This window comes from Etheostoma spectabile, chromosome 6 (genome assembly GCF_008692095.1).
Source record: "Etheostoma spectabile isolate EspeVRDwgs_2016 chromosome 6, UIUC_Espe_1.0, whole genome shotgun sequence".
In the NCBI taxonomy this organism is placed as follows: Eukaryota; Metazoa; Chordata; class Actinopteri; order Perciformes; family Percidae; genus Etheostoma; species Etheostoma spectabile.
Window position 1 is genome coordinate 3,429,183 of NC_045738.1, and position 13,980 is coordinate 3,443,162.

The window sequence follows — 13,980 nt, forward strand, 5'->3', positions numbered from 1 at the left end:
GGGGGGGGGGGGGGGGGGTTTAGAGGCAAATACTGTGCTTCATGACACTGCTGTGATTCCTTTATGTATTATTTTTCTTTTCTTTTTTCTATCTTTTGTGGGGAAAAGAAATCGCATCATAGTTATATGCACAAGAGAATATTAACACTTTCTGCTTAAGGTAGTCAGGTTAAATGCTTCCATTGCAGTTGAAATTAAGAGACTAAGAGTAGTAAAACAGACAATAACCAATACATTTACAGTACCAGTCCAAAGTTTGGAAACACTTTCTCATTCAATTGGAAAGCATGTCAAAACTTTGGACTGGTATATGTCCATGTTAGAGTTAGATATTGTGTTTAATGCCGGTGTATTTTTTCCAGGAGGTAGTCCGACAGGTAAGTAGTACTGACAGTTTCTGAGTTTCCACAGAAGAGTGAGTGATGAGTGTGAGGTACACTAAAAATGATAGCCTAAAGGTGGAGCTGCTGTCAAGACAAATTCCAACAACAAAGTTGTTTTTGGTTTTCAAAAAACATTTAGTTTGTCATCTAGTTACAACGTTTTTTTTAAACTGAGCTCACATTTCAGGAACACTTGGTTCACTTTTAGTAGGATTACTAGAGTTGTTTGCTGATTGTATTGAATCATGTCTCTGATGGACAAAAATAAGTTTTTTTGCAGCTCACTGTCTTTTGAAACTTAACATTGAACTGTGCTGAGTTTCAAACAATGATGCCTGTGTACTGGGAGGAAAGGTGGGGGTGCTGTTGTATGGTAAAACAAATTATAGTATATCTTTACACACTCAAACCCATCAAAAGTCCGGACCGTGTTGAACGAAGAATTTTTATTTTAGTACACTGCCTGCTAGAACTTATAGCTGCATATAAGAATATGGTACTTCTGATAGTAGTTTTGTTTTTACCACCTACATTGCAGAAAAAAAGGCCTTTCTTTATTCTCTGTTAGAGTTCAAAGAAAAATAAAGTAGGTGAATATGGAGTATCCTCCCTCAGAGTGAGTGTTTGTACCATGAACACATCTACATTTTACTGGGAATAGCTTTGGGCATTTATTTTATTAAAAGGTGAATGATGTTACTTAAAGCACTTAAAGCTGTTTAAGATGTTTCCCACCTTTACTTGTGGGCACACCACTCACTTGCATGTAACACTAACTTTAACTGTTGGGTTTTGTGGTTGTTGAACAGGTGCAGCACTTCAATAGGGTTTCTATACTGCCGGCTAAAGACCTGAGGTATGTTCCATGTAGCAAGTTTAACCACAGGAAGTGAGTCTTTAGAGCTCTGCAAAGTGTTTGGGGTTAGTTTGTGGTGACACTTTAAGTGCTTATGCTCTTTTACAACTTAGACACTCTTATGTGCGCAACAACCAGTATCTTAACACCACATGCTGAAATTGACCTCACATAACTAGCTTTAATAACATTTAGGAGTAAATGTTACATCAGCAACACACTACACATTCCCATTTGAACTGTGGTAGTACAGCTTTTAGGGTTAATCTTGGGAGGGAGTGTAAAGAAGGATACAAAAATGTTTGGAAAATATTTTATGCACAGCCTTTAACGAAAAAGTAAAGGATGTGTGTGGATCAAGATACTTTCTAATGAGGAAGAGAGGTTTACATTGGGCACATTGGTTTGTAGTAGTATGTAAAGCAACAGTGACCTCTATGGTTCAGAAAGAGAACTACAGAATTGGAGGAAAACAGAAAGTTTTTATACTTATATTAAAGCTCAAGAATTAGGTTTCAGAGCTAGTTATGTCCCGCTTTTGTCAGAAAGTGATTATCTTCTTTTTATGAAAATTAAAAACATGTAGACAATCTTACAAAATTTGAATTACTTTGACAGTGGGAGTCATTTTAAGGACCACAGAAGAGATATTTCTGTCACATGAAGGATAACATGTCATTGTTGTTGTTGATTGTGTGTGTGTGTGTGTGTGTGTGTGTGTGTGTGGGTGTGGTGTGTGTGTGTGTGTGTGGTGTGTGTGTGTGTGTGTGTGTTAGTGTTTGTGTGTGCTCTTGTGCATTTCTTTCTGCCTAAAGAATGTGTCTGATGGTCTTGTCCGTCCATCTCTCCGTCGATCATTGTGTGTTTGTGCACGTTTGCATGTGTCTGTGTGTGTCCATGTGTGAGAGAGAGTCTGACTGTCAGACTGTCTGTCTGTCACCACTGATACTAGCAGTTTGCTGGAGGGGAAACATTCAGATATTTCTGCTTGACCGTACAGCTGCCCAGCCAGAGACAGCCTCTTTTCCTGCTTGGCCCCTCTGCGGACTGCCGTGTGTGTGTATGTGTATGTGTGTGTGTGTGTGTGTGTGTCTGTGTGTGTGTGTATGTGTGTGTGTGCGCGCGCCTGTGTGCGTGCGTGCGTGCGTGTGTGCGTACGTACACACGTGCATGCATGCATCCGTGTGTGCATCTGTCTGTCTGTCCCTGTGTCTGACTGTGTGTGTGTGTGGTGTGTGTGTGTGTGTGTGTGTGAAAGCAAAGCAAAGCAAGACAACGTGTGGCCGGTTGGACAGTGATTTTGGAATCTGTTTCACCCTCAGGTGACTGTCAAGCTGTCAGAAAAGCAGGTTTGTTCCAGCTCGAGATGTACCTCAGCATGTTTATATTTGCAGTTATTTTCCCCTTTGAGTGCTAACATCTTGTTGACAACGCTGAACACAGAGAGGCTGGACAGGTAAATAAGTCACACAACCCTCCCGATCTGCAGGAGCATTTCAAGAAGCAGAATAGAGAGTAACATAAATTGCATGTTGTTCTTGGACTTTTTGTGTTTTTCACGTACAAAGAAACATGTACTTCTTATATCTGGTTATTTTGAGTCCCTTAGAATAAAACAAGATATTTTAAATATCTTTAAACAATGAAGAAAAGTAGTTTAATAGAATACTTGACAAACACAAGTTGTAGGGTTGGAAAGACAAAATGCTTTATGAAGGTTGCATTTAGTCTTAAATTGTATGATTGGATGTACAAAGTTCTTAAACGTTGCCTCAAAAAACTGTTAAAAGTTCATGCTTTAATCCAGGGGAATGTGCTCAGATTGAAGCAGGAGACCAAACCACACAGCAGCTGTATAAGCGTTATATCGGAACCATCCATGTGGTTTATCACTCTACAGATAATAATGAGCCTCTTAGTTTATCGTCATACACAAGACAATCTACTCCGCTCATTGTCTCCTCTCCCGGGTGAGTGCGCCCTGCTAATCATTCCCCTGATCCCTCCAGCAACAAGGACAAAGTGAAAAAGGCCCCTTTCTCACAACACCTGATTACCTATTATTCCATTAGAACTATGCGGTAGCTTTTATCTGACAAAGCAGAAAACAACAATGTCTGATTACAACATTTTGGCATAGAGAAGAAAAAAACAAAGAGTTTGGTTGAACAACAATCCAAAAATGTCCATTTTTATGATCCAGGATCTAAATGAATGAGAGCATGTGAGATTAGTTTGGGGTTTTGTTCCAGCCTGTTATCAAAGAGCCAGGAACGACAATGGTGCAGAAAGATGGAACAGGCTAGTGTGAAACAAAAAGTTTTTGTTTCTCAATTTCCAAAGCCTTCCCTGAGAGTCGCTGGGGGAAACAATCGCCCTGACACAGGTCCATTGTTTATGGGCGGGTATAAATACAACGGGCCTAATGTGTCTGTTGTTTTTCGTTTCTGGCTCTCAGAACTCATCACTTCCCAGAAGATAGGTGATCAAAGATAGAGACAACAGGATGCCGAAGAGATATCACAGAGAATGTGAGGATTTACATCTGCGCTCCTCATAAAACCAGAAGCTTTTACAATGGAGCTCTGATGGCCCCACGAGGACTGAGCATTGTGTGTGTGTGTGTGTGTATGTGTGTGTGTGTGTGTGTGTGTGTTTGTGTGTGCAAACAATAGATTTCCAGCTCCAAATCAAGTCTCCTGCTATTATCTGCTGTGTGAGAAACACCTATGGGAACCTCAACAGAAAAGGCAATATCAACAATTTCACACAAAGGACCAAATAGCAGAATTATGCTTTCAAAAACATCTGTCTCGCATGGTGAGTAATGTATGTGCACAACCCTACATGAGCACAAAAACAGACACTGACGGATACAGGCACATGCACGTATCGCAGAGAACGGAGGGGATTACAATATTTCCCCCCTCAGCCAGATTAGACAAGATCAAATTATTTCCCTTCTCTGATGCCAGTTTTCTGCTGTCTAATGCCGGCTTTTCAAACAACACAAGGTTTATTGTGGGAAGCACATAATGCAGCAGATTTCAAATTCCTGTCAAATGTGGTGTGACAGAATACAGTAAGTCTTCTCGTATTCAGCAGAAGAAGGACCACGCAGGCCACTTACACTGGCTGCAGCTAAGCTGTTTATGTCCCCCATTCAGCAGTTACACAGGCCAGCGAGTGTAAACACAACAGTATCTTTTTAATTGTGCTGTTTCAAGCCTTGCTTCTCTGTCGAATTAGAGAGAGGACCACTCTCTGTCTCTCCCCCAGTCTGGCAGATTAGGGGCCTCGCTGTAAGGAAATGCCGGGGTGGCTCAGTTTGGGCTGTCACAGAATCAGCTTAAACTTTGCTCAGCAAGCATGGCGGAGAGCGATAACAACCAGATGCTTGTTTGCGGTGCAGAGATGCTGTGGCAGGGGCAGCTGGGTGAAGGCGTGCACGCGTGTGTACGTCCAGCAGACTTCTTGCTGTTGTCTTATTTGTTAGAAAGCCAGAGATAAGAGGAGACAGAGTGAGCAAAAGAGACTGAGATCGGTACTGTGTATGCGTGAGTGTGTGATAGAAAGGGAGACGTTGAGTAGGTGAGGCAGTATGTGAGTGAGCGATTGTGAGAGTTTTGAAGAAAGTACAGAGTGTACAGTTTTATGCATATGTCGACAAAAGAGCAGTCATTTCATCCTATCTAAAAAAATGGCTGCTGCCTTTAGATGAAACCTTTGATTGGTTTGATGACATTTAGTTAGCTGACAGCGACTACAGGAATATCTGGAAAGGGGTCATCCCCAAATGGCATAAATCAAGGTATTTGGTCTGACTCAACCAGGACATTGCAGTTACATGATATAGTGTTGAATAACTGCGCTCGCCACTCAGTTACATGTTCTGATGTTCCACACATTTCTCATCCTCTATCTTTTGGCTGTTGACAGGAAATATCAAACCACAGACCCGCTGCAGCGGACGATGGTGCTCTAAACACAAGATCAGTTTTTTTATTTATTTATTGTGCCTATTATTTAGTAAAGTTAGGTGGTGTCAGTATTAGTCGTGCATATTTTTCTTAGGATTGAGCCTACTACAGTATAATCACGCAATCACAGAACTCACCTCCAACATTGTCAGGTTATATTTCAAATTCAAAAGTAACCTTCAAATGTGGTAAGGAATTGAGCTTTTAATCTGTAATCAACTCTTGTTGTGTGAGTGAAACAGGCCTCGCCATATCCGCTGTCCATCTGCTTACTGACTTTAACAACTGTGCGTCCAAGAAGTATGTGTGCTTCCAAGTTAAGTGATTCAACATGTCCCCCAACTCTTTACAAAAACTTGGACTTTGAGGCAACCTCTAGCTCACCAAGAGTGTCTTTTTCACCCCCTCTCTCTCTTTTCCCCCTTCCTGTCTATCTATCTCTATCAAATCAAATGCAAAGCCAAAACATTATCTTCAAAAAACACCAACCATGGACTTCTACATTAGACACTACTGTACATTTCCTGTTTCCTACCTACCTAACAACATTGGGTTCTTTATAGCATGATGATAGTTATATTTACCCGAAGCACAAGGTTTCAGGTCGTTTTGTGCCTAAACCTAGCCAAACCTTTACTATAAATGTGTATTTGTTTAAAAGCTCAAAAAAACAGAGACAATTTTAAAATGGCCATATCTTCCTGTTGATAGTGGTGTCAGACTGGATAGGTTATACGTGTGATTCTGGAACGCATCGACCAGCAGCATATTTTTATGTTTAATTTAGAGAACTTGTTGTATTAATGTTAGCTTGACGCTGAAGTGAGGCAGCGGAGACACCTTGAATGCTTTTGAATGGCCTATTTCCAACATTACATTTCCGTTTGAATAAGAATGAATTGTGCGATAGTTCAAATTTGTTTATAGTTTTTATTTTTAAGTTCATTTAGACAATCCAAGAATTTCACTTGACATCGTGGTTAAATTTGGTTGAGTCTCTGAAGTCCCAGACACCAAATTAGTGAGTCCTCTGCACATTATGAAAGGAAAACAAGATACATATGTTTCTGTTTCTCCGTCCCAACCATTAAAACTTCTCCAAGATTGGCTACAATGCATTTTTTATTGTGCCATGTGCTTTTGTAGAATGATCAGCTGGAGGTTAATTGGATAGGACGGGTAGGTTTTAAAAAATTTAAAAACATTGTCTTTAAAATATGGGGGCAGGGATTTCACCCTGGTGGTTGAAGTGAGGTCTGTAAACACTGAAGGAATTAACCTTTTCTGTATTTCAGAGCAGGGGAGAAGAGACATGAAAATATATGTCTGTCACCTCTCGCATTCAGGAGAGAAGAGAGAGAGAGGGGAGGAGTAAAGGAGGAAAGGGAATGAGGAGAGGACTGAAGAGAAGAACAGAAAAGGGGGAAGGGAGGGATGTGAATGTTCATGAATATTATAATGTTGGTGGTTTCATTTTTTATACCAAAAGGCACTTCACAACACGGCCAGTTCTTTATAAGTTCCCTGACATGAGTGTGGCATGATGGTGTACATCACAAAATCAAAGAGGCATGCTTGCGTGTAACTTGGCTCGACTTGATTTTGAGCTTTTAAAACTCCAGTGAGGCATATTTTTGAAGTGAGGAAACAGTTGGACCTTTTTTTATTGTTAAGATCACAATTAGCTTCAGGTGAGGGGTGTGCACATACAGCAGTGAGTATTCATTCTGAATTAAAACTGGCATACAGGGGAACCTGAGGAAAGGTGTCCATGGTTTTGTGGATGATAGATGCTGATGTCATATTTCAAAAGAGAACTAAGAAAGTAACAGATATGTTTTAATTGACACCCATTTGGAAAATTACCTGGCTCTGTATCCGTTTTGGAAATCAACTTTTAGTTTACCACTTTTGAATGACGTAGCTCTGTCCAATACTTAGGTTCATCACCAAACTGTAATGGCATTCCCAGCCTCAGTTTTGTATTTACTGATTATTAGTAAATATTAGCATGCTAATAGGCTTTTATTATAAAAATTAGTTTTTTTCGATGGCTGAACGACAGTGGTCACAACTGAAACCACATGTGCAAAACTCTAAACCAGTCTGCACTAACAACAGTTACCTTAGCTAAACAGTTCACATCACCTGCAAAACTCATTCCAAGCAACATTCTAACACAACTCTTAACACACGTCTCCAAACTCAGTGGCTCAGTGCAGCAAACACTATGAACCATCCTCCCTGAGATGACACACACTGAGAGTAAAAACACCAGCGTCAAACACCAATACAAAAAGGACACACTTTTTATCTTTACAGTTTCTACAATTTAAGTTACTTTACATTAATCAATTTCAATCAATACTAACCAGAAGTTTTACAAGTTGTTTTTTTTAATCAACAAACTGGATTTTTTCTCTATCCATGACTATGGTAAAGGAATGTTCACAACTGTGTATGTAACTTCAGACATTTTACCTGACCACATTGCTCTTTTTCCAAAAAGAACTGCAAAATGTTGAACATAATATCCATGAGCCTGTTAGCATTGGCATTGTGAGCATGTTAGCATGCTGATCATAGCATTTACAATAGCTTAAACTACTGCTATGTCCATGTAAAGCCTCACAGAGCGGGTATGGCTGTAGACTCTTGTTTGAAAGAAAAAAAAACAAAAAAATGCATTGTTTGTTAGAAAGGGAATAGTTTCTCCTTGAACTCATATTTCAAGTATGACAAGAAGAGATTTATTCTACAGGAGAGACATTTAGTTCTCAGTCTGTTTCTTTTTTCACTTTTTTTTTAAATAAAACAAAGGCAACCAACTCAATGATGTTGAATGATAGAAGAACTGTTTAGAAAACATTTATTGGATTAATTTGATTGAATTCTCTATCTGAGATTCATCAAGTGTGGATCCTTAATAATCTAATACACTGGACTACACTTTACAGCTTCCAGGATATAGCTTTAAAGATTAAAATAGTTTGTAGGCTAATGTCTGAGCCTGTAGGCTAATTGGCAGAGTTATGTCATTAAATAAATCAATCTAAAAATGAAGCTGTACTCAAAGAATCGTTGCTTTTAGATGTCTGTTGATTTGAGAAGAAGATAATGCAAATATTAAGGAAAGACATTTATGTAAATATCACCTGTGTGGATCTTAGAAAACACTTTTCATTGCCTCGATTGTTAAATATGATTGATATTCTCTCAGCCAGGAAAGATGTTTGAAAATACATAAATTCAGCAAAAATAAATTCATATTAATATTTTCTAAGGCAAAGAAAAAAAATCCGGTATGAAGAGCACTGAGGTGATGCCTATTAATCCCCTTCTATCCGACAGCAGCGTTGGGAAAGGTAGAATTGTGAAATGACAAGCCCCTAAAAAAAGTGAACGAGCACACTTGAACGGTTTCGACTACAGCTCCCCTCAACCATGCCTGTGGTTTTGAAAAGGAGGAGAATATGGTGAAATCTGTCTGTAGACTGACGCAAAGCCGAGTGGACAGGCAGGTAATAGGAAGGCGAGGCGGGGAGAGAAAGACAGGCATGGAGCAATCATGAAAATGAATGCAAATGGAGGCAAGAGCAGCCATGGGAGGTCCAGAAGCATGGAGAAGGGTGTACTTAAAAAAAATCAGTTCAAAGGGCACAGAAGGACTAACCTTTAGATACAAATGAATGGGTTTAAAATCCCGGACACTAGGGCTGCACAATTAATCGAATTTTAATCGCGATCACGATTTGGACTTCCCACGATCAAATTTGCGTGATCAAGCGATTATTTTATAAAGCGGCATTTCATTGAACGCTCCGGGTTTTTTGCAAAGCCAATCTCCCGCTCCATAAAGCCGTCTGCTCATGAGCCAGTCAGGTAGTTAACTGCACCCCGTGCAGCTAAGTTTCTAGATGTAGACAGTCACAGAGGACAGAGTAGCGTGAGGAAAACTCAACAGATAGCAGTCGGTAATACGTCAGTCTCAAGGTTTACCAGTTTACCAGTAAAAGCAACACTTGTCCCATGTTGTTTTTCAGACAAACGCAGTGACCAGTGCTAGTTAGCGTCTGTTAGCTGTTAGCTAGTAGCGTCTGTTAGCTGTTAGCTCTTCTAGGAAGCAACGGTGCTAATGTCCTCGCATCCGCTGCAATGCTGTTTATATGGATATGGTTTAATTTTGCGTTACATGAACCATTTCGTCTGTAAAGCCGTGCCTGGTGTGGATCTTTCTACGCTCTCTGTCCTACTCTCTCTCTCTACTTCTGCCGCCCCGCCACACAGCGGCCGCCGGTCCACACTTCTGATGTATGTTACAGTTTTAATTTTTCATTAACACAGCTGTATATTGTTAAGTATGAGGGGGCAAACCTGTATTTGTACCAGTGTTTCGCGGGTAACTGTTATCGCGGCCGCTACGGCGAAGAACACAGAAGAAGTTTTTGAATGCAGCTAACTTCAGTTGGTAGAGTCACAGCGTGGGAGACGGAGCTGCTGTACCGAAGCCTGGACCAGGACCAGAGATGTGACCCATGGCCAGAATATCATAGTTCATAAAAATGCAGCGCAGTGAAGATACAGACGTTTAATACACACGACGTGTGTATCCGCCGTTCGACCCGTGTGGACCTGTTCATAATGAGTCAGCCGTCCTCTGTGAGTAGCGTCCATACACCTCCTCTCGCAGTATAAATAGCCTATGTGACAATAAAATTTGTTTGGTTAAAATCAACAAATAATCGTGAGAATAATCGCGAGTCAAATTTTGATCAAAATAATCGCGATTATCATTTTGGCCATAATCGTGCAGCCCTACCGGACACCTTGGTGAAAGTATACAAACAGACATTTGCAAAGACATAGGTGAGTGTTAAGATAAAGTTGTTTTCACAGGAGCTGAAACCTAATTTGTCCTCCTGTTGTGTAATCATTACTAAACAAATAGTTAGGTCTGAACTTTGTTGCTACTTACTTATTTGCACATACAGGAAGTGTATAAGCTGGATCTGATCTTCCCCATTGCATATTCACACATGAACATGAGGTTGTTCAAAACCTGTATGTCATCATATTTATCTATGTCATCTTTCTTCAACATTAGAACGAATGGATTGATTGAGAAACCACAAATCACTTTCTTCCCAACCATCATTGCATCCCATTCTTATGGACACATGGACACATAATTAGGAAAGGATGATGATTTTATAACAGTGGAATTTTTTGATCAAAACCAATCAATTTCAGCCAGTATGTCCCAACATACAGCTTTCCTCATTTCTCTCCCTCTCTCCATCATTCCATCTCCATTTCCCCCCATATTATTCCCAATGCCTCTTCCCTCCCTTCTGCCTCCCCCGTCCTCATCATACGTTCTTTCAAATATGCAAACCCAGTCAGTCTATAAACATTACGGCCCGTGACCTGAGCGGCATCCCACACCAGATAAATAAATGGAAATATACATCAAAACTGTGAGTGCATGTGAGTGCTGTATGTCTGTGTGTGGGTGGGTTGATTCCCACTCATGGGAATGCAGAACTTAAAGATAATTAATCTATATGAATTATGGGCCATTCAATTCAAAGGAACCTGGATTTTGAAAGTTAAAATCAATGAAAGCAAAGAGTACTATACAGTTCACTAATATAGATCCTTCATACTCTCTCTCTCTCACACACACACACACACACATACACATACAAATAGACACACACAGACACACAATTTAAGACTCAGCCCCAAATATTGAGTTTGAATGATGCATAAATAATTGAATGTTAACTGTTTTGAATGCAATGGATTGTGCAGGTGTTCCTGTTATTATCTACCCCCTTGTATGTGCTGCTGTCTACTGATGTCTCAAATTTGAACATGCAGGATCACCCTCTTTAGCTTCTACACACACAGCGAGTGTGTGACTACTAACTGACACCTTTTATCGTACAATGAACTATTTTATGATACATACTGTAACTAAAACAATAAATTAAATATGCTACTATAGCTTAACCTTTCAAATCTGCACATTGCATTGGATTTACAGATTTAAGGTAGCTTTATGTGTGGATAAAGTTCTAGTTTGAGTTTGGTGACTTTCCTGATAACTGTAAAGATAGGGATGGTAGCGGTATTACATACATGCTGTAATTCCTCTGTCTTTTTCCCGTTCACACGTTATTTGCCCTCTTTCCATGCACCACAGGTTCTGGCCTTCCTGCAGCTTTGAACATCTCAGCTTGTGGTTCCAGATTAATAAAACAGGAAATTAATGAATTTTGGATGAAATCTTCCCAGCTGGGGGCAGGTTGTGCCTCATTAAGGCCTGTATTTTTGATCAGATTGAAAACCTCCAGCACCTCTGGACCCAAACTGTTGTAACCAGGCACCCGACTCTCCCCTCCTCCATAAAGAATGGTAATTGCACAGACGTAAAGGATTAATAGCTAATTGAGCATATTTTCAGACCAATCATCATCATGGCTTGACACTAAAACAAATGTCTTTAATATGCATGGAGCCTGTCACACATAGTTAGTTTGGTAATATGGAAAAGATTGAGAGATCTAAAAGAAAAAAAAGGAATTTAAACAGCATTCTGAGGCCCGTATCCCCCTTATAACTGATGAATGAGGGATGCAAATTTTACTGGAATGAGGCATATATTTGGCATCGTTTTCATCCATCCATTCTCGAGAAGCAGTTCTGTACTCAATAGAATAAAATAATACAGTGACCCTGAGTTGTGAAATCTTCAGTTCAGTCTCCTCAAAGTTGTTTCTAACTCAGTTCAGTGAAAAATTGATATAAATATTCTCATCTAGGTTTAAAACTCACATTAAATGCTGAATTCACTTATATGTCAATTTTGTTAACAGGGCATCAAAGGTCTTTCTCTGTGTGACAACTGTGTGTAGTTGCATCATGTGGTTCCATTTTGTTGTTTTCTTTTTGGTGACTATATTTTTTTCTCCCAAGCAGCTTTCCATAAAAAATTAAATGGATGCTAAGTGACTAATGCATTTTCTCAGTCGTGTGTTGAGACAATAAAAAATTAACAATAGAAGTAATTCATTTTGATTGGTGCCTACAGTACTAAACAACTTGTGTTGTGCCCTTATAAGTAATGCATATCTCATGCAAATTTGCCTCTTCACTTACATGCAAAATATTGTTGCATCCGTGTTATATAAATTCTGAAAGACTTTAAACTTATGTTCCAGCATGTTATGATTGCAGTATGCCCCTGTGCACCTCTGCCTGGCTTTGAAATATTTGCTGTTATTTTGAAGTTCCACCCAGTCATCTAATATGCATTTAACCAGAGGTAAACATGCATCCCAAGCAAGATCTCATTTTGTAACTATTAATTCTTACCTTTCTCCCTGGCATGCCTCATTGTCACACTATTGTAAACATCTTTCTTTTTGTTTTGCTGTCTGCTACTTGGCATATCCCCACCACCTCGGCATGCCTTAGATTTAACTGTCATTTAGCCTAATGCAGCATCCAGTTCTCCTTGTTTACATGATGTTAGCCTGACTACTACCACTGTGACAACATTAGTTTGTTTGTTTCCTGAAGTGATTCAACAAATAGATTCAATGGTACCCGGATACCTACAGTGCAAGTGTGAATCAGTATTGCATTGTAAAAGTAATTGGTGTGTAATATGGTCATGAATTGAGCCATGGACTACAGTTTAACGCCTCGTGTTGTCTTCCCGTCGACCGAGCAACTTTTTGTTTTTATGAGTCAAAATGTGAAAAAATTTTAAGGCATTTGTTCATTTTTTTATTGATACTTTTGTTGCTTTGATATTTTTGTCACTTTTTACAATGTTTTCTATCACTTTTTTCCACAATATATGTCACGTTCTGCATTTTTCCCCACATATTTTAAGCTATTTTCAACGTTCAGTTGAAAAAAAAATTCAATTGAATAAAACATATAAATTCATTTAAAGTACTGAACTGATCATTTTTTTTATTTGTACAGAGCGTTGCAGGGGACCGCCACATTTTTTCTTTTGAATCTGTTTGAAAGAAACACAAATTTATAATATAGAAACCTTTTGAAAATGGGTCAAATTTGACCCGAGGACAACAGGGGAGAGTTAAAGGTGTTCTTTCACAGCTGGGTATAACAATAGAATTGGTAGGGAAAACCTGAACAATACAAAACAGAACAAAACAACAAGATTCCGGCATAAATGAAAAGTGAGGGGGGTGTAGTGCTGCAGACAGGCAGAGGTGAAGAGATGGGTCTTGAGGCGGGACTGGAAGATTGTGAGGGACTCAGAGGTGCGGATGAAATAATGTGCGACAGATGAACTCCGATGCAGTTCCATGCAGTGTGTGCCACAGGTTCCAAGTGTTTCACCTGTGTGCCATGATCTAAATGCTTTTCACAGCAGTTCACATGTTATTTATGTATTAACAATTTTTTGTACAGGAACAACAAATAGCAAACCATGTATGAATCATCATGAACATATATAAGCATGTATAAATTATAGATGATTTGGTGTACACTATTTAGCTAATGTCTCCTTTACTTTCCATGTCAACAAATTGGACAGGTAGACATAGACAATAGACAATAAATAAACAATAGGCAATACAAAGAACATACATTTACAGTAAACATAACAATTTCATACATTTTCTTCTCAGCCCTGCCTCCCTGCAACCAACACTCACACAGATAAGTAAAGTCATAGTAAACACCCTCACACACACACACACACACACACACA

At 39.4% G+C, this 13,980-nt stretch overlaps 1 long non-coding RNA gene across 1 annotated transcript; it reads left to right on the top strand.

Moving 5' to 3' along the window:
- The first annotated feature begins 3,673 nt into the window (after nt 1-3,673).
- Nucleotides 3,674-13,527, top strand: LOC116690860 (uncharacterized). The gene is made up of 3 exons (XR_004332377.1): nt 3,674-3,770; nt 3,915-4,059; nt 11,428-13,527. It is a non-coding gene; the product is annotated as an uncharacterized LOC116690860 (long non-coding RNA).
- The last annotated feature ends 453 nt before the right edge of the window (nt 13,528-13,980 follow it).